Genomic DNA, 26,617 nt, shown 5'->3' with positions numbered 1-26,617 from the left:
AGCTCAATCCCCAGTGGGGGGTGTGCAGGAGGCAGCCTATCAATGATTCTCTCTCATCATTGATGTTTCTATCTCTCTCCCTCTCCCTTCCTCTCTGAAATAAAATGCATTTTTTTTTAAAAAGGGAAAGAGAGAGACAAAGAAATATAGATTTGTTGTTCTACTTATTTATATAATTATTGGTTGATTTTTGTATGTGCCCTGACTAGTGATTGAACCTGCAACCTTGACATATCATGATGATGCTCTAACTGGGTGACCATAAGAAATTTTTGAGGCTTTTTGATCAAGGGCATGCTAGGAAGTGGGCTTAAGTAACATCAGAATGTTAATAATATAAAACAATGTTAACAGGAGCATTGAACAAGAAGCAATGAATTGGCTGGGTTTATCAAATAAAAAAGAGGAAATATAGAAAATCAGATAAGAGCTTTGACAATAATTGAGGAAATTCAGGATACTTCTTTCAGAAGCCCAGAGTCACTATGAATGAATATTGCAGAACAGGTGAGAAGAACAGTTCTGACTAAAGGTTTTTAATCCAGGTCATGGAAATTGAATGTTTAAGGTCTCTAATCCCTGTCTGGTCCTCCTAATGAAAAGAGGGATCAGACTGGCTAACTTGGACTTGGACATGACTGGACTTTCCAGTTATACTTCAGCATCTGATCCTAAACTTTCCTTAGAAACTTTAATATTTTTACCATAAATTGATCAGACTACAAGTGAACTGATGTAATTCATTTCACTGAGGAAAAAAAAATCAATGAATGATGGTTTGATAAACCAATTCATCATGTCTTTCATAATTGCTGATGAGCTTGAAATACTCCTGTTGATTGGCTGGTGGATGCATTATCTTTCTAGAAAGGGATTCTTCTCCCTCTCCTGAGGACTCTGTTATGGAAGCTGGAATGTATACTTGATCCAAGATTCTATATTCACCTTTTCTCTGGGTATCTTAATCCAAACTCTCAATTATGCTCTTTTGCTGATGACTTCAAATTTATATTTCCAGAACTCATCTTTTCCCTTGAACATAATTTCTAAGTGCTGGTTAGATAACCCCACTGGGATATTCAACTAGTACCTCAAACTCAACATAACCAAAAATCTAGTTTGTCACATTCTTCCACAAACAAGTTTATTTTTCTGACTTTCTAATTTATATTAATGATCTTATCATTCCTCAACTTGCCAAGACTCAATTCTTTGTATGGTCTTTGACTTCTTTTCAACTGTCCATGCCACCTAAAGTATGTAAAAAACTTGATTCTACTACCACAGTATCTCTTAAAATTGGTGGGCCCTTCTCTTTTCACTATAGTATAGTACAGTGCAGGTTTTCATTGCCTACTGCTTAGCATTCTAACTAAAATATATCCCCACACACATTGCTGCTCTCAAGTAAATGGGACCTCATCATCATAGTATTTTGCTATATATTATATCTAGCTCCCTTATAATAATAATGTCTAAAAGCAATACCAGATGCTGGGCATTGTCCTAAGTGTTTTACATTTTTACATTCTTCAGTCTTTACAAAAAAAAATCTTTGGGATATGTATAATTACTAGCCACATTTTACAGATGAAAATACTGAGGTACAGAGAGGTTAAGTGACTTTCTCAAGATACCTAGTAAGTGACAATACCTATATTTAAATCCAGGTCTCTGCTTATCCTATGAACAAAGGGCCATGTTGAACCTGTTGGCTTCTTTTGTACACTTTGAACTTCTCAGAATGGACATTATATATGTAACCATGTGATTCTTAAGTTTCGCTTGGTGATGAATTCAGGGGAACATGAAGCTGGAAGTCATTTGGTCCTGCTGTTCCTGTAGAAGGGAAACTGTACCTAATCCAATCTGATGACAGACTTTAACCAGGCCAGATCATTAAAGTCGTCCCTGGTTAGGATAGCAGCGACCCAAGAGAAATCAGCTGCAACTACATGAATTCAGACATTGGGCTCAAAAACATGAGTTCTGCCTCTCCCTTCAGTTCTATTTTTGGACTTTCTTTGTTGCATACCTGGAAACTCATGCTCTTCGTAACCTAACAAAAGAAGAGTCAGAATTAGAGAGATTCAAAAACACTAAGTGCATAGCAAGAGAGTGTTTGCATATGTAGGTGGGGCAGAGACTCTCTGGGAGGCCCGATAAAATTATTTTTTGGCTGAATCAGATAGCAAACTTCTTGAGGCTGAGCGGTGCTATTTCATGCCTCTACCACAGGCATTTGCTTTTTGAAAAGTCAACGACCCACAAAAGCAGTTGGTGGTGGGAGGAGGGGGAGTCCCTGAACTAATCCTTGAGGTTGAGACAGAAACACGCACTCTGCTTTGGGTTCAGCCTGGGGAGATCAAGGGGAAGCATGACTGCTCTGTTTGGAAAGGCTTGTCTTCAGTTGGCACCATTCTGAGCGCTCAAGTTCTCTGTCAATAAGCACTTTACAGGGGAGATAAATGGATTTGGAGCTGAGGATTAGGGGAGGGTGTCCAGGAAAGAATAAACACATTATCTGACTCCCTTCCACCAAACCCCTCACTGAAGTGCTCAAGGACACAGACAATGTATTTAGCAGAAGCTGGGTGAAAGGGAGGGAGAGTCTCTCACCACTGTGGGTGAAGCAAGCTGCAGAGGTCTGGAATAATAATAATAGACAACATTTGAAGATCAGACCTTTTCAGCTTGCTTCACCCACAAGATGCCAGGTACTGTGCTGTGGGATTATAAAATGCCAGTTTGACCACCATTGACAGCAAGACTAGAAATGATGGACCTCTTGCAAAGAGAAAACATAAACAGTCATTCTAGAGGGCTGGGTAAATAGTAATATTCTGCAAACATGGAAGAAGAAAGCAAATACCTGGGTAAGTTCAGGAAAAATTTACCATGTTCTTTCCCCACCCCCCTATAATGAAATCCCTTCCCTAAACATTTTAAATTCAATAAGAGTCCCTCCCAAGTAAGTATAGGTTTGGAAAAGGGTATATCCAAGCACATTCAGGTCCTGAGATACTAAATAATTCACTTCATTTTATTAAATATGGCCTCCCCACAAAGAATCAGGCATTAGTATTCAGTTTTGAAGAATATGGTCCCGAAACATGACGTATTTCGTTAGGTTTTCCTACAGTGCAACTCTCACATTCTTAAATTCCCTAGGAAAGCCTTGAACTTTTAGTATTATCACTTGATGATTATAAAATGTTCAAATAACTAAATGTGTAGCTCTTGTTTATATTTTATCATATAGAAGCAGCTTCCATTCTAGTACATTCCCTCTTCTGACAAATTTGCTGATACAGTGCAAGCACACTCCATTTGGTTGCTCTTCATTGTATGTTACCCTTCTACATAATTTATGATCTGGCAGCTACCTGTAGCTCTAGTAATTAATGTGTGTTAAGCCCCCTCTAGGATGTAACCTTCTCTAGCAGCCCAGGGTCAATAAGTTCTTTCCTTCCCATGATATAGAGTTTTGCTATAGAATCAATCATCTGTTTTCATTGCATTTGCACTGAAGATGTAGAATGTCCTCCATCACACCCAAATATTTTCCCTTCTCATATTTCCTATGTTCTCATTCTTCTGTATTATTGGTCATACAACTCTTTCTGTCTGGACTTTGTCTCATGTAGCTCCATTATAACATGCCCCAAACTGAACTCACTTCTTTCACTTCCTTCTACTCTTCCTTCACCCTGTTCCTATCACTCCCAGCCTCTGATTTCTCAGCTCAGTGAATAACACTATCATCTGTTGCTGGCATAAAAGCACAAAAATCTTAGATGTACCTCTTTTCCTCCACTTCCTACATTTCTCAATCAGTATAATCACTCACATCTACTTCCTAAATTTCTCTCCTTTTTTCCTAGTTCTTATCCTCATCATCTCTGAACTGGACTATGGCTCACAACATGCTTCTATTGATTTTATACATTAACCCCAAAGTAGATACTATAAAACAGAAATTTTCTGTGGCCTCACACAACCTACACACCATCAGTACCCCAAGACCACTCCCTTTTCCCTGCCTACCCACAGCCCCATATAAGAAGACAGGGGAAAAGTAGAAGAATGAAGTCTCATTGTAGGCTTGTGGGGTGGTGGGGGCAATATATTCCTCTTACCTAAGCCAAGTGAGAGAGCCACCAAGAGAATCATTCTCAGAGACTCTGGATGCTAATAAATAAAAATTAGAGTCCCAGTTTCTCATTAGAAGTTTGCTTGGCTAGCATACTTAAAGAACTTACCTGTATACATCTCTCCCCAACCCCTACTCTCATTGCCAGCAGGAAAAAAGAAAACTGGATAGAAAAGGGGAGAGTCAGTTCTGTCTCCTTTTATGTTGGCATTGAAACATGAGATTTCTTGGGTCAAATGCACACCTCAGAATTGAGCTGGGTTTATGCTGTTGGGCTGTCTTTCCTGCTCTCCCTACAAAGGGGGGTGGCAAATGTACCCTAATACCCAGCAACAATATGTAGTGATACCATGGGGACAGGGGAAAATGCTGTTGGAAAAAATAAGCTGGAAACTAATCTCTCTAAATCAGGCAATTGATATGACTCCCCTTCCTCTAAAAGGGTCAAGAGAAAGCATTTGCGAGACTGCCAATAGAAGGCATTGACTATCACCCACATTAGCAAGAAAGGCAGAAAAGGCCATTGGAAAGGAAACTATAGCATAAGCTACTTAAGCAAGATACACATCTCTTTTGTCTTTCATTTCCAACATCTTACTTGGGCTACAAGCTTGAAGAGGGTCAGAGAGTAGGTTGGCCTGGGGCAGAACATTTCCCCAGTTCTACTCCTAGGACTGAAAGTTGACAAGAAGTGAAAGAAAAGACATCCCCCTTCTCCATCCACAAACAGGGAAGAGAAAAACCTTAGATAGAATATGCTATTATAGCTTTAAATTAGATCATTTCTAATAAATGAAAATGACCAAAATTGATCACCAGGAAGTTATGTCCAAGATGTCACTAAAAGGTCAAAAGGCATGGCTCAAGGCAGTGACTTGTGAAAACTCCCCCAAAAGATTTCATGTTTGTAGGCACTGAGTAGAGAATGTTCAAAAAGCGAATTATCATACTGACATGCAAGTCCCATCCTGTCACTCTCCAGACGAAAAGCTCCCCAATGACTCCTGATTCTCTACCCTCCAGGTTAAAAATGTACTTTTTGCATGACTCAAAAGCCATTTGTAATCAAACACCTTTGCATAGTAACTGAAACAAGAATGTGAAATAATAGAAAGGAGCCATAGAATCAGAAATGATTATATTTAAATAGAGCTCAAACTGAGCTGATCAGATTTAGACACTTATTTTTTCTCTTTAAATTGTAACTAGATTGACCAACCTTTTGCAGCCCTAATATAAATATAGAAGGGTTGTTGGAACTGAGGTATAATGTTCCAGATCATTTTCTTGCTTTCCAGATATTTCCCTGATTGGCTGCTGCCCCATTACAGATGTGCCCAATACACACACACACACACACACACACACACCACTCCTCATGGGCACTTTCTCTTACTCCTCAACAAAACTCTCTCATTTTCCCTGAAATTATTCCTCTATCATCACCATCTCTAAAAAATCTTGCTAAATTGCAACCATAATTTTGATTTTGTTCCCATAAATGTGGTATTTTAGGCCTCTGAGGTTTTTCAATTTCAATAATTATTGTATGTTTGGGGAATTCTAAATATAAGTAAATCTCTCTTTATATTTCTTTAGTCTTGAAAAATAGACAACTGTACCTCTAGTCTATACACAGAGAGACTGCACATGTGTGTTTAAGTATCATATATGTATATGCATATAGAGACAGATTATCTATAATAATAAAAGTATAATATGCTAATTAGACTGGACAGCTGAATGACCTTCCGGACAAAGCTGCAGGGGCAGGTGCTGAGGCAGAGGCGGTTAGGGGCTATCAGGCAGGCAGGCAAGTGGCTAGGGGCGACCAGGCAGGCAGGCAGAGTGGTTAGGGGTGATCAGGCAGGCAGGCAGAGGCAGTTAGGAGCGATGAGGCAGGCAGGCAAGTGGTTATGGGCGATCACTCAGGCAGGCAGGCAGAGGTGTTAGGGGTGATCAGGCAAGCAGGAAGAATGGTTAGGGGCGATGAGGCAGGTAGGCAGAGTAGTTAGGGTTATCAGGCAGGCAGGCAGGCAGACAGGCAAACGGTTAGGAGCCAGTGGTCCCGGGTTGCGAGAAGGTGCAGGACCGGCTGAGGGGACCCCCATCCCAAGTTCAGGAATTTCGTGCACCAGGCCTCTAGTACATATAATAAGTATACAGTAGAAATATATTTTCAACTTCTCCTTCATTCCTACTCTAGTGTTATCTGTAGGACAAAAGCTTTGCCTCTCCCCTTTCACTCTGGCTTCTCCCCCTTCATTCCCACCATGCTCCCCCAGTCCCCTTCATTTTTAAACCTAGTTTTATCTGGATCCTCTCAAGGAATTGCATTATGATACTCTGAGTGCAGAGATCCAGCCTCCAGGCTAAACTCTGGTGTGTCTTTTACTTAGTAAGGACATAAATCTTCCCCTTAGTTCTCTCTAAGGGATTATTTAAATTGGTCAGATTGAGAATCCATCTATTTCTTTAAAGCAGGGCCCATGAATAGCTGTTAACACAATGCAAGAGTTTAAGGCATTAAGCATGTACCTGCAAGTACTTTGCAGTTCCTCACTTCCTTCCCTGTGGGAGTGCTTTTCAGTAGACAGGGGTAGGGAGAGAGAGCAGAGTGGAAATAAGCTGATTTATCTGGAAAAGCACTCCTCTCCATCTTTGCCATTTTAATAAAGCTCAGCGTGGGGAGAGATTTGGAGTCCTTCAAGAGCAGGCCGGTTAAAACAATTGAGGAGTGTGTAAAACACAGCTCAGGCCTTGCCTGCCCCTCTTCAAACTGACGTCACCTCATAAATCCACAGGCTCTGTTCCCAGCTCCAATCTGCAAGGCACAGCCTGGACGCATCAGCAAGCTGCTCTTTCTGGAGATTAATTATTTGTTCAGACAGAGGTCAGGTAGAGGGTCCTGAAAAGATTGCTTCAGCATTTTGCCCCCACCCCCCTCTCATTCCCGTAAAAAATGGACTTCCCTGTGCAGTTACGCTGCAGAAAGTCTCACAGGGTAGAGAGGCCAACCTGCCCATTTGGAAGGGACTCCAGCATCATTTCACCCACAGTGTCCTCCACAGAGGAGGAACTAAGAGCCAGGGTAGTGAAGGGGCTGTCTCATCAGTTCTTCTTACCTTGCTGCCCTTAGGTCATGGGATTCCAGTCTGTCTCCAGGACAGTCTGTGGTTAGACTGCAAATGCAATGAATTAAGAAAGACACAAGGTAGGGCAAGCCAGCGGACAGGGACATCGGGAAGTGTCTGCATCCAAGGGGCCCTGGGAGCTGTTGGAAGTCTCAGAGCTTTCTTTGCAGGATGAGCTGGGTTTGCACATCAACCACCCAGATATCTCTCTGGGGACACACTTCAGTACACTCGAAGAAAGAATAGCAAGCATTTAACAGAAAGCAGGAAAGAGGAGAAAAGGCTTGAAGTGCAGCAGTTGTCAAATATCTAAGGATTTCCAGAAGGGAGATAGCAAAGTTTGTGTACTCTGAGGGCAGGATAATGAAAAGAGGCATTTTTTTTTGAGATAAGGGGCAGGAATTGATTAAACTGGTCAGAAAGTTACTTAAATTTTGTTCACAAATTTTATGAGGGTAGTAAGCAGGGGTTTGTTGATAAATGCTTAACAACTGCCTCTTCAAGGGAAAAAAAGCCCTGGTTTGCAGTGTTTACTGATTTCTGTGGTGTAAATACTTCCATGGATGCTGATTTTAAGTACCAATGTGAGGCCTATGAATGTGGGGATGGGAAGTGATGCCCTTAATAGGCTCTTCTGACCTGGTGGGAGCTGGCTCCAGCCCACGGTTGGTTGTAATGAATACACGAAAAAGGTTGTTATGTTTTCAATTCTTGTGCTGCGAGAGGCTTCATGGTAAAACAACTAAAAGGTTGGGGCCCTATACTACTGTGAATTCTACCTGCATCCTCACTGTGCATTTATAATTTGTACATTTTCCTCCCTGTGTATTATAATTTGATAAAAAGTTGAAATATTAAACACATAAAATAAAGAAGTCTTTCCATCCCTGGCAACCACAGACACATAATTTTCTCATCATTGTTTTTCTGAGTTCTCGTCTTTGATAAGACACAAGATTGGGTGGCAGTGTCAGCGGGTGAAAAGTGGAATATCAGACTATGACTAGTGTGTGGACCCCTTTCTGAGGAATTGGAAAGAGAAAGCTTAGCTTCCTCCCAGGTAAAGGGCCTGATTGACATGGCCTGAAGGGAACCATGGAGAGTTCTGGAATGCAGCTCCATTCATAGCCTTTGGCTCTTCTGCATGCCCCAAATAAACACAGATTAATGACATGGTTTCATATGAATCCCCCTGCAAGTACTGGCATAGCACAACACTGGGGCCATGGATCTTACCCTACAGGCAGGGAGCTGGAGCAGGGCTGAACAAAGGGGATGGAGTTGGAGGAGGCAAGGACGGGGGTCCCTTAAAGCCAATCCCAGTGTCCTGTGGTTTGGTAGTTGGCCTGGCCTAGGCCTTCTGGGTAAAAGCCAGGAAGAGAGGACAGGGTGAGAGAGAGAGGGAGAGAGGGGAGGGGGACCTGCTTTCACAGGGCAGGGCTGGCTGCTTGTGCCTGTCAGGCCAGAATTGTTGGCTCTTTCCTGGAGTGATGTTCTACAGCAGGAGGAAAGTAAACTGGCGTGTGTTGGACAAGGCACACTCAAGATCTCCTTTTCATGTTACAATAACCCCACAAGGCAGATTTGCATTGCCATTGCTCAGATGGGGAAACTAAGGCTGGAGGGTAAAAGAACTGGCACTGTGTTAGCACTGGTCAGCTGCTCTGCCCTGAATCCAAGCAGGTCCATTTCTCTGCCCATCAGTCCTCATGGCTGAAATCTGCTCTTCAAACCCTCCCTGTACAACATGAAACTCAGCACACACTCCTCGCAAGGGCACTCGGCCCTTTGCTCTTGTTCTAATAAATAGGCAAGTCTCTAGATGTTAAAACCCTGTCCCCAACGGAACAAAGCCAGCATGGCCACCTGCAAACTCTCTTCCTTCACCCATCGCACCTTCTCTCTAACTGCTTTCTTTGAAGAACTTCAGTTGAATTTTTATGGTTTAGGTGTTATTTTTTCCCTATTGATGTCATGGTGGTTTTGCTGGCTGGGAGGAACAGCGAGAGCTTTTCCTCTAGTTTGAGCAGGTCTGCTGTATTGTTTTACAAATAGGAATGTGTGGTGTTCCATAGATTATAGTGACAGTATCTCTCAGCAGTAATTATCATAGCAATTAACATTGATTGAACACTCACTATGTCAAATGCTTTATAAAAATCATACCCTTTAATCCTCACAACAACTCCATGAAGTAGAACCTATTAGTATCTCTATTTTGATACAAGGAAAATGAGACTTAGATGCGTTAAGTTAAAGCTTACTTAAGTTTCCCAAGCTAGTAAATAATAAGTCTGGTGACAAGATCTGTGTCTTTAACTCTTCTATGCTGCTATGAACCCCAAAGTATGTACGTGTGTGCATGAAAAAAATTAAGCTGAACCATATGAAATGGCCATTGTATAGGTCACAAACTGTCCAATATTGGCAATTTGATAAGGTTCAACCTGAAACACCAAACACAGAATCCCCCAACCATTCATCAGATTTGTTTATCTTTGTATTTTGGTGCCTTCCATAGAACAAGCCCCCAATCAGTAAATGCCCTCAATCTGAGCACAAGAATGAAGGGTTGGGTGAGTGGAAGAGAGATGATACATGAATTATGAAAACAAAGACAGGCTTTAATTTCATGGAGGATTGAGCCTGGGGGAAGGGCAAAGGGTGAGTGAGTGTTAGTGTGTGTGTGTGTGTGTGTGTGTGTGTGTGTGTGCGCGCGCGCACACACACACCAGGACAAAAACCATGGGTGTGGTCCAAGCCACTTAAAAAAGCTTAACCCTGTCTTTACTTTCCCTGTGCAACTTCTGACCACTCGTGTTTCCATCCCATATTTCTCACTGCTGCCACTAAGGTTGTTTTATCACAAGGTCACTATCATTCCTTCCAAAAGAAATTACTGAGCAGATGTTCTTTTGAAGAAAATGTTTCAGTCTTAAGGAACTCCCATAACTCCTTTCTAACACCAAGAATCTATGTTGAGACAGTGTTGCTTTCAGTTGAATGGAATTTGACTTGAGAGAGAATCATTCCATGGACGGGCCCCTGGAATCTATCTTCTCATCTCACTTTTGCTTTCCCTCTCTTCTCATCATCTGATAAGATCAAAGGAATGTAACCTCCATAGCCTGGGTGAGACCTCCTAGCCAGGGGGTGTGAGGAGGTGCTGAAGGAGAGTCTGAAGGAGAATTATGTGCATTGAGCTGGGAACTATACTCTCAGGGAGGAAGGCTCCTGGGAATGACCAAGGTAGCCCAACCTCACCAGAGGGAATGGTCAGGGTACAAGAGGAACAAGGACACCAAACCCTAAGATTCAAAAGGCAGGAAGTCAAAGCATATAGCTCCCTTTCTCCTCCTTGGGAAGCCTTTGGACACAACTCAGGAGAGAAAATGAATAAAGTCAGCACAAAGAAGTGGCGGGAGGGACACATACCCACGAAGCACCACGAAGAGGAGAAACTTGAAATGGGAAGATAGACACTCTGCCCCTACAAAGCATGGCCTTCACAGATTTTAATAGCTTATTACACATTCCTATCAGTAAAGATGTTTGAATACATTCCCAAATAAACATATATTTGTTTACTGCAAATTATACACACTTGCTACCATGCCGATATATTATGAATGCCTGAGAAACACACAAAACTATAAATTTAAAAAATGAATAAGATCAAAATAAGTAAAAATAATAAGACATTTTCTTTTCACATCTTCAAAGAATCATTTTGTGCATCCCCTGGGATAAACTCATGCTATTTTTAAGGTCTTTGGGTTAGAATAGAAATATTTGGAAAACTGTATATGTATTATATAACTTCCTCATTTAAACAATGCAAAAGTAATCAGTAAAATTGCTTTCAATAATACATTTTATTTAACCCAATATATTTGAAGTTTTATCTTTTTAATAGGCAAGCAATTAAAAATTACCAATGAGTTATTCTGTAAGTCTTTGAAATCTAGTGTGCTTTTTATACTTCTGGCACATCTTTTGGAAAAGCCATATTTCAAGTGATCTGTAGCTACATGAAGCTAGTGACTACTGTATTAGACAACATGGAATTAGAGGACAAGGACCTTAGTAGGCATGTGAGTCCTAGGGGACACTGGACATGTGTATGCAGCCAAGGCTGAGAATGATAGAGTAAATATGCTTATCTGCTGTTGCCACATTGTTAGCTGTAATCTTCCTTCCAGTTCCTTTGAAGAAAGCATATCAACTTCAGAGTAATGTGATCCCCTGGATTTTACATAAGTATATAAATATATGAACATAGTAAAGATGTGCATATATACACAGCATATAGTGAATATTGGTCACTGTGGGATTTGAGATTGGAGGACAGTGAGTAGTATTTTATTAGATTTTCATTTATAAATGTACTAGAGGCCCGGTGCACAAAATTTGTGCACTCAGCCCGGCCTGCACCCTCTCATAGTTCGGGAGCCCTCAGGGGATGTCCGACTGATGGCTTAGGCCCACTCTCTGAGGGGAAAGCAGGCCAAAGCTGGCAGTCGGACATCCCTAGCACTGCCACAGAGGTGGGAGAGGCTCCCACCACTGCCACTGTGCTTGCCAGCTGTGAGCCTAACTTCTGGCTGAGCTGCGCTCCCCCTGTGAGAGCGTGCTGACCACCAGGGGGCAGCTCTTGCGTTGAGTGTCTGCCCCCTGGTGGTTAGTGCGCATCATAGCGACCGGTTGTTCCACCATTCGGTCGATTTGCATATTAGCCTTTTATTATATAGGATATATACAGGGTGGAACAAAAGTAGGTTTATAGTTGTGATTATGAAAAACACAGACTTTATTCTTGTATCATTATCTATTAATTATTGTATTATTTTCCATATGAACATGTAAACCTACTTTTACCCCACTCTAGTTTGTATTGTCAAAATGCATATTTATTTCTAAAAATTTTAAATGACAATAATCATTTATAGGGCATGTATTTTGTTTTTTGTTTTGTTGTTCAGAGAGTATATAGTATTAATCCTTATTGAGAAAATAATATTTCTTTAGTCATTGAGACTGAACTTACCCATAGAATCAATGTGCTCTTCCTAATGAATGAGACTATTTTTTTTTTTTGGAGGGAGGGAGGGAGGATTGGGAGAGGGCTGTTGGGTTTAGGGTTGCCAGATAAAATAAAGGATTCCTACTTAAATTTGCATTTCAGATAAACAATGGACAATTTTTTAGTATAAGAAGGTCTCATGAACTATTGCTTTGAAATTATCCAGAAATAATCTCAATATTTGCATGGAACATACATATTTATACTAAAAATTATTCGTTGTTTATCTGAAATGCAAATTTAACTGGGTGTCCTATATTTATATTTACCAAATCTAGCAACTATTTGGGCTGCCATTATCACAAATGAGCTATAGTGGTCTTGAAGGACTGCTTTTCTCTGCACTTAGGGGAAAGAGTTGCCTCCAAGGAGATTATTCCCAGCAGCTATTTCCCACTGGGATGCAGTGGGGAGGTGCATCTAATTCCTCCTGCCATGAAACTATAATTATGAAAATAGTTCCTCTCCCAGGCTCTCAGGCTCACTCCCCATTTTTCCTCCAATTAAGGTTTTAAGTTTTTCAAATTTTTATTATTCTTCTACAGGTATTTCAGAAACTTGACAGGAGAGAGATATTACAATTCTTAAATGTCCCAAGTAAGCACATTAGTAACCATGGCAGGTAAAGTTACTTTTTTTAATCTTGGCACTCAAAGAATTTATAGTATTTTACGAAGAATATGTTCCATTATTTTTGTTACATATTAACATATAGCACAGTGCTAGAATCATAGCAAATGGTATGGATGTGCATATTGGTGTGTGTGTCCATCTATCTGTGTGTAGTCAGAAACTCACCCTGTGGACAAGGCATTCCACTGCTTGTCATGGATTGCTGGTGTTCAGATGGACATTGACTTACATCAGGCTTGCAGAAAACCACAGAACATTAAATGTTATGTAGTTCTATTCATCAAATTCAAATTTTAGATGTACCAGCCAAGGTTTTGTGTTTTTTTTTTTTACTTTGAATGATCCAGGGATAACCTCAGCCTTCAATAGCTAACTCATCAATTTACCCCAAATGCAGATCCTTAAGAAATTAGCCTGGGCACCTGCCTCAGGAAACCACATTACTCTTTCCCTGGGCTTTAATGATGTAAGAGTCTTTTGATCCAGAGCTTTCTAATGTCTAATCCATTAGCAGAATTGCTTTTTCCATCACATCCCTCTTCACCAGATTCGATTAGCTCTGTCTATTGAGTTCATACTACAGATAGAGGACAGGTGCTTACCCTACTCTCCAAATATCCCTGTTTGCATCTTGAATGTGAGCCCAGGCTAGTGTGATAGTCATGTTGGTTCTCTTGAACTCGAGCCTTCATCCTGCCATGTCCTGCCCTCTGAAGCACATGACAACTGCAGAGCATGCAGATCAGAATGAATGAAGTCTCTAGACTAGAGATAGGTCAATTGGGAGGAAATCCTAATTCAATGTCTGGAACTGTCCTGCAAAGTTAATGTTGTTTATCCTCCTGTCCCTGGGAAACAGCAGAAATCATTATAAGAAATGTCTTTGGTTTAAAAGTGTCTGAGAGACCACAAAAGCTGAAATTGTGATAGAGTTAATGTCAAGGAGAGCAATAAAAGCAACATTTACACTTCTTGAGAATCTTGGAAAAAAACAAATGTCATCATTTCTTTTCAAATAGAACTGAATAAATTAGTATGAAGCGAGTCCCACTGCAACCACAAACAAGAGACCTTGATTTCCACATCATAAGAGATTCTCCACCTTGGGATCTCCTCTCCTTGTCCTGCACCCTCTCTTTTGTTTTCTTTCCCAATTTCTTATCCTAACTCCTTTTCTTTTCTCTCTATCATTCTTCCTTTCTCTCTCTCTCTCTCTCTCTCTCTCTCTCCTCTCTTTCTTTTTTTTCATTGATTTATCTGCTGTCCTGAATTGTGTTTTCCCTTTGGGCCTGAGTTCCAGAACACCACAAAGGCTAAAGTCTTTCCATAAACTCAACTGGCAGAAATATTTTTATTTGCGCACAGAACATTTTCAGTAAAGACAAGTGTTTCTTCCTAAGAATATAAATAGGTCATTAAAGTTGAGTCCTAATGAGATTGGGTTTTGTATTATTTTATATTACCACAATTTAGTGGTTTAAAACAAAACCTATCTGTTAACTAACAGTTGTGTAGGTCAGAAATCAAGGTGGGCTCAATGGGATTCTCTGCTCAGAATCCCATGAGGCCAAAATCAAGGGATCAGTCAGTCTGAGTTCTCATCTGGACACTCTGGGCAATAATCCACTTCCAAGTGCATTCAGGTTGTTGGCAAGATTCAGTTTCTTGTAGTTGTAGGACTGGATTCTGTGTCTTCTTGCTGGCTGTCAGTAGGATGCCGCTCAGTTTCTAAGATTTGCCTGTATTCCTTGTCACATGGTCCTCTTCATCTTCAAGCCAGCAATGGCATGTCAGATCTTTTGAATTGCTCTGACTTCTGACACCAGCCAGAGAAACTCTTGGCTTTTTAAAGAACTCATGTGATTACACTAACCTTCCTTTTGCTTTACAATATAACATAATCATGAGAGTATTCATCATATCCACAGGTTCCATCCATACTCAAAGGGGTGGGAATCATACAAGGGCCAAGGTCATTGGTGGCCATTCATAGAATCTGTCTGTCCCTATTACTTATAAAGAATGAATGATAAGGAGGTTCAATAAATAGATGGAATGGGGAGAATGACACTTTTTGTATAGTATGTCTATTGCACAGTTCTGACTTTTATGTTAACATTTCACTTAAAAAGTCAGCAAGGATAGGAGAAAATAATCCTAAAATGTAATTCAAACAAAAGCAAGTGAACCCAGCCAAAAATCAAATAAATAATATAACTATACTATCGTGGGAAAGAAAACCTATGCTGATTACGTTTTGAACATGGTATTTAAACTATATACCCTAAAGCTAAAGAAAAAAAAATAACTTTTAAACAAATGTTGAACTCTAGTTAGTTGGCTTATTTTATTCACAGAGTCATAAGTTAGCAATTTTGAAAATATTTCTTATGTTTTGAGCAAATAAGTACATACAGTGTGGAAAATGGATGCCATATTTCTCATTCATGTATAAGGAAGCTCCATCTATGGACATCCTAAGTGTAGGATGGAATGAATCCTCTGCTACTGAATTGGAATGAAGGTATCAGTTGGATCTCATAGTTTGTAATATATAGGTAAAGATGATGTAGATGTAGACATGGATATTATATATGTAAACACATGAAATTGTATGATTATATGTGCATACATACATTTGTTTTCTGTTTTTGCTGATAGGACCTAGAAACAAAAACACATAGCATGGATCTAAATATCATTTGCCATTGAAAGCAACCATGCTTTTTTGAGAAATGGTTGATTTTAGAGCTGGAACAAAAATATATAAATTTAGCTGAAAATTATCTTTTTGTGGCAAAAAATAAGAAAGTGTTCAAAAAATGATACAGATATGTCAAATGCACACAGGAGCCAGTTTGATAGGGCTTGGATTGGCAAAATCTGGGATAATTTGAGCATCAAAATAAATAATCCCAGTAAAGGAATATAAACCACTGAATAGAATAAAATCCACGAGTCTAGCTGACATAGAGGCATGAATAAATTAATAAACAAATAAAATAGATGAGAAGGAAGGTTTTTCTTGCAGTAGATAGCCAATCAATAATCACAGAATGGTAGAATTAAAACATTACTCTTTGTTAACCATCATAATAATTCATATAGGCAAAAAATCTCAAATGGATGGTAAAACTAGTGTGTGAAAGTTTGATGAGTAGCAAGATACTTATATTATCTTAATGTGCTTCCCCACAGGATATTTATTAATTACAAACAAGAAAACAGTTACTTTAGAGTGAAGAAAGCTGGCAGACCACATATTAACCAATTATCAAAATTACCATCTTCAGATATGAGACAAATAACTCCCTGATATTATGCACTGAAAAGAATAGAGCATCATGTCCAGAGTAGTCTTGCCAAAATTATATGACCTAAATCTAATCAAGAGGAAACATCAGACAAACCCAGCTTGAAGGGCTTCTACCATATCACTGAGGCTTGTATTCTTCACAATTGTCATATCATGAATGGCAGAGAGAGACCAAAGGACCCACAAATTAAAGCAGCTTAGAGGGATATGGCAACCAAAAGCAAAGTGTGATCCAGAATTTTCTTTTGGTATTAAAAACAACATAGAAATATTTGGCAAAATATAAAAAAGATTTGTAGATTATATCTACAGTATATCAATCTTAGTTTTCCTGATTTTGATAATTGTTTTATGTTCATATAAGGGAATGTTCTCATTTACGTAGTGTTTATCAGTTACATTTCTGTAACTGATTTTCAAGTGAATCAGAAAAAGTATACAAATTTGTAATATGTATTTATTTTTACATACCAACCTCAAATTCTACTCTCCAGCATTCATCTATATAAATGGTTCAATTGCAAAAGACAAGACTGGTGTCATTTCTTGTAAACTAAAGACATTTCGTTTATACAGCAAGGTCAGCTAGAAGCAGAGAGAGTGGGAGATGTCAGGCTCCCCACTGTAGGAAGTCACTGCCCTGGGAAGTTTCTACATAAAGTTCAAGTACTTTATCATACACATTAGTTCTGCTCTACCTGATCACTTAAGGAAAGGGACAAAAAAGGCAAGAGCCTGGGCCACAACTGAGCAGTGAGTAATCTTAAAATCATTAGCACTAACTAACCAAGAAATATAGTCCCCACAATTTCAGGCTCCCACAAATACTGAAACTCAGGTAAGAATGCTCCTTTACAGTGTGTTGGCAAAAAGCTCTACCTCTCTGGTCTGAGATGGGAAAATGTGAAAGGTTCCTCCCTACACCCTGAAAAGTCCCAACAAGTCCTTCAGCCTCTGCCTTTGTGAATGCTGTTCCACCGTATTTGGAGGAAATGCTCTTCTTTTTCTCTTGTTATTTATCCATTAAAATGTCATACTCACTTCTTTCCCTGAAAGGCCTTTCCTGTCTGTGTGTGAGGCCTTTTCTGTCTGTGAGACTGGGAATGAGAGGAAGGAGTTTAAATAAAAGATAAGATGAGATAAAGAGCCCAGGTAAAAAATTACTTCAGTCTGGACAGGATGGCAGTAAGGCCCATGGTAGGATTTGAATTTCCTCAAGAGATGGAATGTTCCCTGTTTGTCTTGGAACATTAATTTAATCTCAGTTTACCAAATCTCAGATACATTCTCACTGGGATGCATCTTTGGAGACTTCTGAACTTTGATCACTGTTACTTTTTCTCCTTGAAAGTGTATTTCATCTACTTGATGTGAAACACCAACTGAAAAGGAGATGCTACCTTATGGCTAAGTCATTGGAATCTCACTGTCCACCTCTGGTATCTCAGGCATTGATATCAGTGCTCTGCTGCCCTTGACTGGTGTTTCTTCCTACCCATGAGTACACTCATCTTACCTCAGTCATTCTGGGACCATGTTGTCTATCCTTTGCTTCCAGAGAACTCTGTGTCTCATACTCCCATATTATGGCAAGAGAAAAATGCAAAGTCAAATAATAATAAATGGTTTAATTGCAGTCTCTTTTGCTGTAATGGGCTAATTGCTTTCTTAAGAAATTCAGTATTATCAAAAATCACATTACCAAAACCACTGTTACTGTGGGAAAATGTAAGTTATTGACAAGAGAGGTGTAGATTAAAAAGTGTAATTTTTCCCCTGTATAATTGTTAAAAAGTTGATTTTGATAGTTTGAAGATATTTTGTTATGGCTAAAATAAGTAGAATATAACAACTTGGTTATCAAATGACCAAAATAAATATGAATATCTGTGAGAAAAATTCTCAAAAGGGCAAAAAAAATGCTGTAAATTAGCAAGTATCTAACTAAATTTCAGACCAGTTCCCAGTTATCAATGTTAAACAACAGCACAAAATGCCAAAAGAATAGCTAGCTACTCAAACAAAGCAGCTGTGGATTCTTATACCATTGAACCATATTTTGAACAGTATGGGGATTAGAAGTGCTGCCTTCCAAGCAGTTGAAAATCCATTTATAACTTTTGACTCCTCAAAAACTTAACTACTAATAGCCTACTGTTGATCAAAAGACTTACCAATAACAGTCAATTAACACCTATTTTGTATGTTATATGTATTGTATACTGTATTGTTATAATAAAGTAAGTTAGAGGGAAAATGTTATTAAGAAAATCATAGGTAAGAAAAAATGCATTTACTGTATTTGTTGAAAAAAAAATTCACATATAAGTTGACCTGCCAAGTTCAAACTCATGTTGTTTAAGGGTCAACTATAATATCTTTGAAATGCCACCCCCACAATATATGCCTATGTGTCATACTACTCACAAATTATAAAAAACATTTTAACCAACAGTAGGGGGCATAATGCTAGGTACATGTAATGAGGTTATATAACATTGGACATATATACAAAGGAATATTTATTTGTAGAAGGTGAGATTAAAAGATAAAAATTGCCAAAACCGGTTTGGCTCAGTGGATAGAGCGTCGGCCTGCGGACTGAAAGGTCCCAGGTTCGATTCCGGTCAAGGGCATGTATCTGGGTTGCGGGCACATCCCCAGTAGGAGATGTGCAGAAGGCAGCTGATCGATGTCTCTCTCTCATCGATGTTTCTAACTATCTCTCTCCCTTCCTCTCTGTAAAAAATCAATAAAATATATTTTTAAAAAAATAAAAGATAAAAATTAACATCCTAAAGTCATTTTTACAGAAGTCCTCAGGCATTACTTGTAAAATGGATGCCATAAAGTTTTAAAGGAGATATATCCACAGAAGCAAAATATGATTCAAGCTGAAGAGAAAAGGTGATAGTCATGAGCCAGGTCAGGAAGATCGATAAAATCCAGAAAGAGAGAATCCAATTTCAAGAAGAAAGGAGTTGAACATGAAGAAGGTAGTGAGAAGCAGACATACATATAACAGGCTGAAAGCAATGGCTCTGGAGTGCAGAGATTAAGAATGAAGTCAAAGGGAGAAAAGTCAGGATAAGAGACAATCCAATATTTTAGTTTAGCCACATGTTCCTGAGGACAGAGCCAGGAGTGGTAGAATGGCCAAGTGATGTGGCCATGATCTCCAACTCAAAGAATGCTTGAGTACAGAGATCCCAGAACCCATCGAATCCAAATCATTCATTTTCAGCAGGGTAAACTGAGGTACAAAGACATGACTTACACAAAGTTATGAAACTGAATGTTCCAACTTGTAATTCAATGCTTTTTCTGCTATATCACAAAGTTAATTACAGGTCAGATGGAAATCTATACCAAATTGCATCTTTCTTTTCTAGAAATAGAAAGAAGAAAAATGATCAGTCCCACTTGGAAATAACAAACAAACAAAATAAACCTTGCTCTAAATTTCTTGCCCAAATTAGCATCTGATCCTCCAACATTTACCAAGTTCAAGGCACATGCTGGGCACAAGGCCGATGCTACAGGCTTGCAGATGGCTTCCCTGTTAGAATGGAAGCCCTCAAGGTCAGGGAACGAATCTCATTTACCTTTCCCTGTCCAACATCTGGGCAGTAGTCATCTTTCAATAAACATCTGTGTCTTTCAACAAGTCATTACTTTATCCCAAGGGCCCATGCATCCCTATTCCCCTCACATTACACAGAAATTCACTGAAATCAGTGGAGTAAAAGGAAAAGTCTTTGGTCACACAGTAAATTAAGAGCAGAATGCAAGTTTACCCTTCTCTTTCTCCTCACTATTGCTGGCTGTTGCTACTTTTTCAAGGGGCCAAGGACAAAAGTAAGAACTGAGATAAAAATGGATACAAAATTGAGTGATGATACAGCAGTCGAATCATCTGAAAGGCAGAGTTTAGACAAAAGATCTATGAACTGGAATATGAATACTCAGGGAGAACTTCTTTAGAGTCTAAGGCTGGGTCTGTCCTTAGCCATCTTGGAATTTGCAGCCTCTAACACAGGGCTTGGCATATAGCCCCACATTGCTACTAGAGGGAGTAGCTCCTGATTTAAAGTAATGAACAGTATATCTTGTAGATAAACTGTTCCCCAACATTTATTAAGTGCCAGCGTAGTACTTCGAACTTGAGTTAAGTTGACAGAAGCCTTCAAAACAATATTGTGTGAGATAAACATAAGGGTTGTAGTCTGTGGCCTGAAATTCTTTTACTGTGAGAAAGTCAGTTTCATGATGATTTTGAAGGTCAGATGAAGTCATCATAAAAACAATACAGTACGTACTAGACTGTGGGCAGTGGCAAAGAGAAAGAAAATTTTTTTTTGTGTGAACTAGACATTGGGGAATATTCATGCTTCTGTAGCATTATACAAAGTGGAAACCAATAATCAGACTAGGAAAGAACACATCTGAGCTATAGTGGATGGGAGGGAGGGAGAGCTATAGCTAAGGGTCCATTCAGGTTTTCTTGAATCTAAATATCCTCAGAGAAGGAAGACCCCACAGACTTCTCAGGACCATCATTCCAGTTTATTATATTGCAATGTTAGTGTATGATTATTGACATTTCACCAGAATTGAGAGAAGTTCATATGGATTGAATTGTGTTTTTTAATTACTGGGGGAGAAACAAATTCCAGTTATTTCCTGACCTAGCATAGCATTCTTTGTAGAAAAGGGGATAAAGCAATCTTGAAGAATAAAAAGAATTGTCTTGGTGAAGAAACATCAGATCAGAATGTAATCCTCTTGTTTCTGTTTTTCTTAGAAAGCATTTCCATTCTGCCTGATTCTGGGAACAAAGCCAAAGCCTTCTTTGGAGGAATAGAGATTTCCAGTAAGTTGGTGGGTGAGGGTGGCTGGGTGGGTGGGAGCCTGGGAAAGGTCTGTGGAGGGACAGTTCTGACACCTATGAGTAAGCTTGGGATGGGCCAAGTGCTAGGTTTTGTTCTAATTGAAAAGACTTCTGAGAAATTTTCAATGGCCAGGGAGCAGTAAGATTGAACCAGAAGACAGAGCCTAGACACCTCCCATCCCCTTGCCTCAAATAATGAGCGTGGGATGGGAGGGAAGGAAGGAGGCCAATGTGGAGATATGCACTATATTCCTACCATCTCTGTTGGTTACACCTACTTCATGCCAGACCCTGGGTTTCACACTACCATCAATCTCATCCTCAGAAGCCTGTCTTAGAACCACGCCTTGGAGTTCAAGAGCCATGTTTTTCCTCCTTTCTTTCTCTCCAGATCATTCCTTTTAATCTATTTTTCCAGTATGGTGTGTGGAAAGAGAGCAGGGGGGTCAAGGATTTAGAAAGGAAATGAGGAAAGAGACTAATGCTTTCTGAACACACACACAAAATGCACAACACATTTTGTTAGGTGTTTTATCTATCTGCCTTATCAATGTGAGTGAGCTTCACAATTTAGAAAATGTGGGCTTTAAAATTTTACTCTGGTTCATACACTGAAAGGTTGAACAACTGTACACAAGCCACATAACTCTATGCTCCTTGCTAAAGAGTGCAGAGTGTGCATAAAGTGGGACCATGGTATTTTCTTGGCAAATCCCAGAGAGTTGTTGCAAAAATCAAATGAGATAACATACAAAGAAATACTTGGTACGATGTAAAATGCTGAACACATGGAAGGGATTATTGTTCAGTTAATAAGCTAGTATTTCATTAATAAACACATCTCTGAGATGGGTGTTTTCTTCATTTACCTCAAACATGTATTCTCACTCCAATACAAAGTCATGTGGAAATTGGCCTCAAAATTCTAACCATACCTTTGGCACCAGCCAGCAAAGCAAACCTTGCCTCCTGCCACTGTCTTTATTGTAATGTAGCTTCTGAAGCAAGAAAAAAAATCTCAGATTCCATTAATAATGAAACAAGGGGGCTCAAAGTCTGACATTCTGACCTTGAGCTCGACAGAGGAGGAAGAATGCAGTGGTAATGAGGAACATGTAAGTGCAGAGTGAAGGTGAGAGCTGAGATTCAGGGAGGAAAATCCTGCCCTGATCAGGATAGTAGGGGCTTAACAAATGGTGTGTTCAGAGAGGCATCATTTTTCATGGACAGTCAGAAATGCCAAATCTTTCTGGGGCAAAATAAGACCTATTAAAGGAGGAAATTAGAGAGGGAGACTGTGGGAAACTGGCCAGAAGAAATTTTGAAATGAAGGAAGGACAACAAATCATTTGATCACCTGCTATGTGCCAGTATGAAGCTATATTATTTTTACTTCTACCTATGATCTCATGCCCTCCAGCTCACCTCCTGCCTCTCTTGCTGCTGGTGTGTTACATCACAGGAGAGCAGACATCTCTGGGTGGGAATATTCTAGTAGCACAAATTCTTTAGGAATCCAGACAGTACCCACCCACTGACTCCTAGAAAAAAAAAAATCTGGGTTGGGAAGAGAATTGACAGAAAAAAATGGTAGAAAAATTATTTTCTATTAGGACAAATTCCCAAACAGCAACCCAGATTCCTTCACAAACAAAGCCCAGTTTAAGCACAGTGACTCCGTCTTTCCTCCCTCCCTAGTTTCTGTCTTATGAATGTCTGTCAATCCTGGGCTCCCCCACTAGACTCTATCACGGTGGTTAAAAGCTGAGATAAGCTTGGCTGCAAATCCCAGTTTCTCCACTTACTAGCTACGTGGCCCTGCTTTGCCAGTTAGCCCCTCAGACTTAGTTCCTCTAAGTCTAAGTATAGATGTAAACTGTTAAATCTAATGTCTTGTTTAATAATTAGAATGTTTACTATCACTTTACTTTTTGTTTTTTGTTTTTTTCCACTTTATTAGTAATCATCCAACTGTCACCTCACAAGCGGTGACTCACAGAAATTCACAGCAACTTCATAGCAGCTGGAACTGCCTTGACCTCCACCCCAGAGTCCTCTGGAGCCCCTCATATGTCCATGTGACACATCTTGAAATGCAGGACCATAGTCAGTGTGTCTCCTTATGGTCTGAACTCCTTATTTATTTACATTAGATTGCTTGCTCTTTGAGGTTAAGGTTGTGTTCGTTTTAACTTCATAGTCTCAGAAACTAATACAATAACCTGGCACGTAGTAAGTGTCTAATAAATGCTTGTCTTGGAGAAAGTGGTGATAGGTAGGAAGTGACAGATGGATGATTAATAATAAAGAAATAATAAACTCCAATTGTTGAACTAGGCACTGGATTCAACCCTTTACATATACATGCCTGAGGAACTGAGTCTCTCCAGCCCATCTCAGTGCACAGGTGCCTGGAACTGACACATCTCGGCTTCATGTTCATTTATCTTCAGGGTCTGAAATTTCCATGAACAACAGTTGTCCAGAGTGCTTTCATTCTACCACCCTTTCCAGGACATATTTCCTAATTCTTATCACTTATCATCCCAATTCTTCCTCATTTCCCCTACCAACATAACTCATTCCCACCAATTCAGAAATCAGAGAAGAGGCCAGTTGACCCCAAAAAGAATCAAATCTGTCCAGAATTACCAGAGAAACAAATTTTCTGTTTGCTGAGGAACCCAGTGAAAACTTAACAATAGATCAGACAACTGTTGACTTGATTTAACTTGAACCCTATTTCATCACCAATGTTTTGACCTTCAGGTCAAAAGTCAGACTGTCAGAAATATACAAAAACAAGCCCTCCAGGGCTATAGGAGGGTGAGTGTCCCACTGAAGTTCCCAGTGGGTTGGAAGGGGCCTCAGGCTGAAAATAGGATCTGGTGCAACATTTTTCATTATGTGAGAACAGCTCTTAGATCAAATTCAGTACTGTAGTTCTTTACAGTTTAGACATAAACAGTAATTCAAGGTCATTGTTGCTTTCTTTATCACTTTATTATAAAGGGCAAAGTCCCTTGTTTAAAGGAAAGAAGAGAAGAGAGAGGAAGAAGTTGGAAGGAAGGAAGGAAGGAAGGAAGGAAGGAAGGAAGGAAGGAAGGAAGGAAGGAAGGAAGGAAGGAAGATGGATTTTAGGAAAATAAGAACCACATTCAGTAAGTGAATTCCAATGTGCTTCTTCAGAATAACAGCCTGTAGTATATTCAAGGGTCTAAAGTTTTAAAATTCTAAATAATTTTCAATGGGGTCATAAATTTGAAAGAGAACATAAATTGGTCAAGACCTATTTGCAATCTGATGTTAGGAGTAGCTGACTAGGCAATTCATTCACTGCATATGCAGCACACAGTTTACACTTTATACATTATATTTAACTTCTTTGTGTCCCTAGTGGTGTCATTCTTTTTCTTAATTTTATTGATCTGTCTCTTTTAGTGAAAAGTCAAAGCCCTGTTTTATACATTGATTCATCCATCTCCTTGAGTAAAATGGGCTTAAAATATGATTTCAGGTGCTCCGAGTGTTTATAAGCAAGGCTCTTAATACAAATTTTAAAGTCTCATTCTTCTGTAAGGAAATCTGTCTCATATGGCACATGAATATTTTGTCCATAATTCTGGGAACTTTGCCTGGCTAGAAAGATGTTTTGCCTAGGGAAGCTCATCTTCTCAAATGGAGGGGAAAGTTACATGCCACTGTAAAAATAAGCAGCTCTGGAACACTGTTTTACATACACAGAATATAAAGAAAAATCTGTGGCGGCATTCCTCTTTACTCTGGCATTATATATTTCCTTGGTCCTATGCAAATCTTCTGAGAGAAGCCAAGCTCCTTTGTTCATTGATAGAGCAGTGTTTTGTTTGGTTGGTTTCTCCAACATTTATTAAGGTATATGATTTCAGCATTTTTAAGAGTTAACTAAGAGGCTTAAGATTTAGTTTCTTCTAGTGTGGGCCAAAGACCACCATGATGTCTTGCATATGAAAATGTCTTGTGTTGAAGTTTCAGGCTGATTATTTTCACACCCTTCTCTTTTCAGAGTTCTGAGCTAATTGAGATGTAGGTCCAAGAATTAACTGGAGATCATTGGCTTAAATGATCATGAAATTGAACTGGAGAGGACTTTGAATACAAAGTTAAAATAGGCTACTTTATATTTGCCCTCCTGTTGAAAACTTGGGACCCAAAGTCCAATCCATTTTGTCCAGCTGATGCTTGTCCAGTCAACCACAAAGAAAATGCACCTTTCCCATGAGACAGGGAGGCCTGGGGTGGCATTGGGGTGTGGAGGGTAAGTTCCTGTGCTTTTCTGATCTTTAACTTGTTAACTGCAATTGGGCAGGTACATGGATGGGTGGTCTTTGGTCTTCTTCCATCTCACTAATCAAATAAGTTTCCTGCTCCCAGAGCAGAAGCTATCTGGGTCTGGAAGGAACATGAGAGGAGTTCTCCAATACTGATTTTGTTAGGGCAGAAGTTACTCTTCTATCATCCAGCAGAAATGTGGGGAGAGGGAAACAGAGGCATCTCTATGCCATTGTCATTGTATAGAGCAGGATAGTAGAGTAGAGATAGTGTGAGGGCTCTGGACCCTGATTGTGTATGTTTAAATCTTCCTCTGTCACTATTTGAGTGACATCAAAAAGGTTCCATTAGCCCCTCTAAGGCTCAGTTTCTTCAAAAGTAAAATAAAGATAATAAAAGTGCTTTTTCTGTGGTGTTGTTGTGAAAGCTTTAAGGAACAATGAGTTGAAGTCCTCATTACAATACCTGGGCAATGAGGCGTGTTAAATATACACTGTGTGGCCAGATTATTATGACCACCTGATGTTTGTAGGCAAATTAGCTATAATTTCGCGCTGAAGTTGCTAGAGGGCCAGACCATTATAAATAGGGAAGCAGGTTGTTTACCACGACACTAGAAGTGATTTTTTTCTGAAGATATGGGTAAACAATGTGATTTAACAGCCTTTGAACGTGGGATATATATTATTATGAGTGGCCAGATTATTATGACCACCTGAAGTTTATAGGCAAATTAGCTGTACACTGCATCATATGGGATATGGAAGCCGAAGGCCTGTTCGAACACCTTTGCTGTCTGCAGTTACCAAGATAAAATGTCTCCAATTCGCGCAGGAACACAAGGATTGGACAGTCGAGCATTCGAAAAAAAGTCATGTGGTCCAAAGAATCATGTTTCCAGTTGCATCATTCAGATGGCAGAGTGAGAATTTGGCGGAAACAGCATGAAAGCATGCACCCCATATGCATGAGTACAACCCTTCAAGCTGGTGGGGACAGTGTTATGGTTTGGGGCATGTTTTCCTGGCATGATTTAGGTCCTTTAATTCGTGTGGAACAACGTCAGAATAGCACAACATACCTAAGTATCATTGCT

Source organism: Myotis brandtii, unplaced genomic scaffold, assembly GCF_000412655.1.
Source record: "Myotis brandtii unplaced genomic scaffold, ASM41265v1 scaffold79, whole genome shotgun sequence".
Taxonomy (NCBI): domain Eukaryota; kingdom Metazoa; phylum Chordata; class Mammalia; order Chiroptera; family Vespertilionidae; genus Myotis; species Myotis brandtii.
This window is presented reverse-complemented; position numbering follows the sequence as displayed.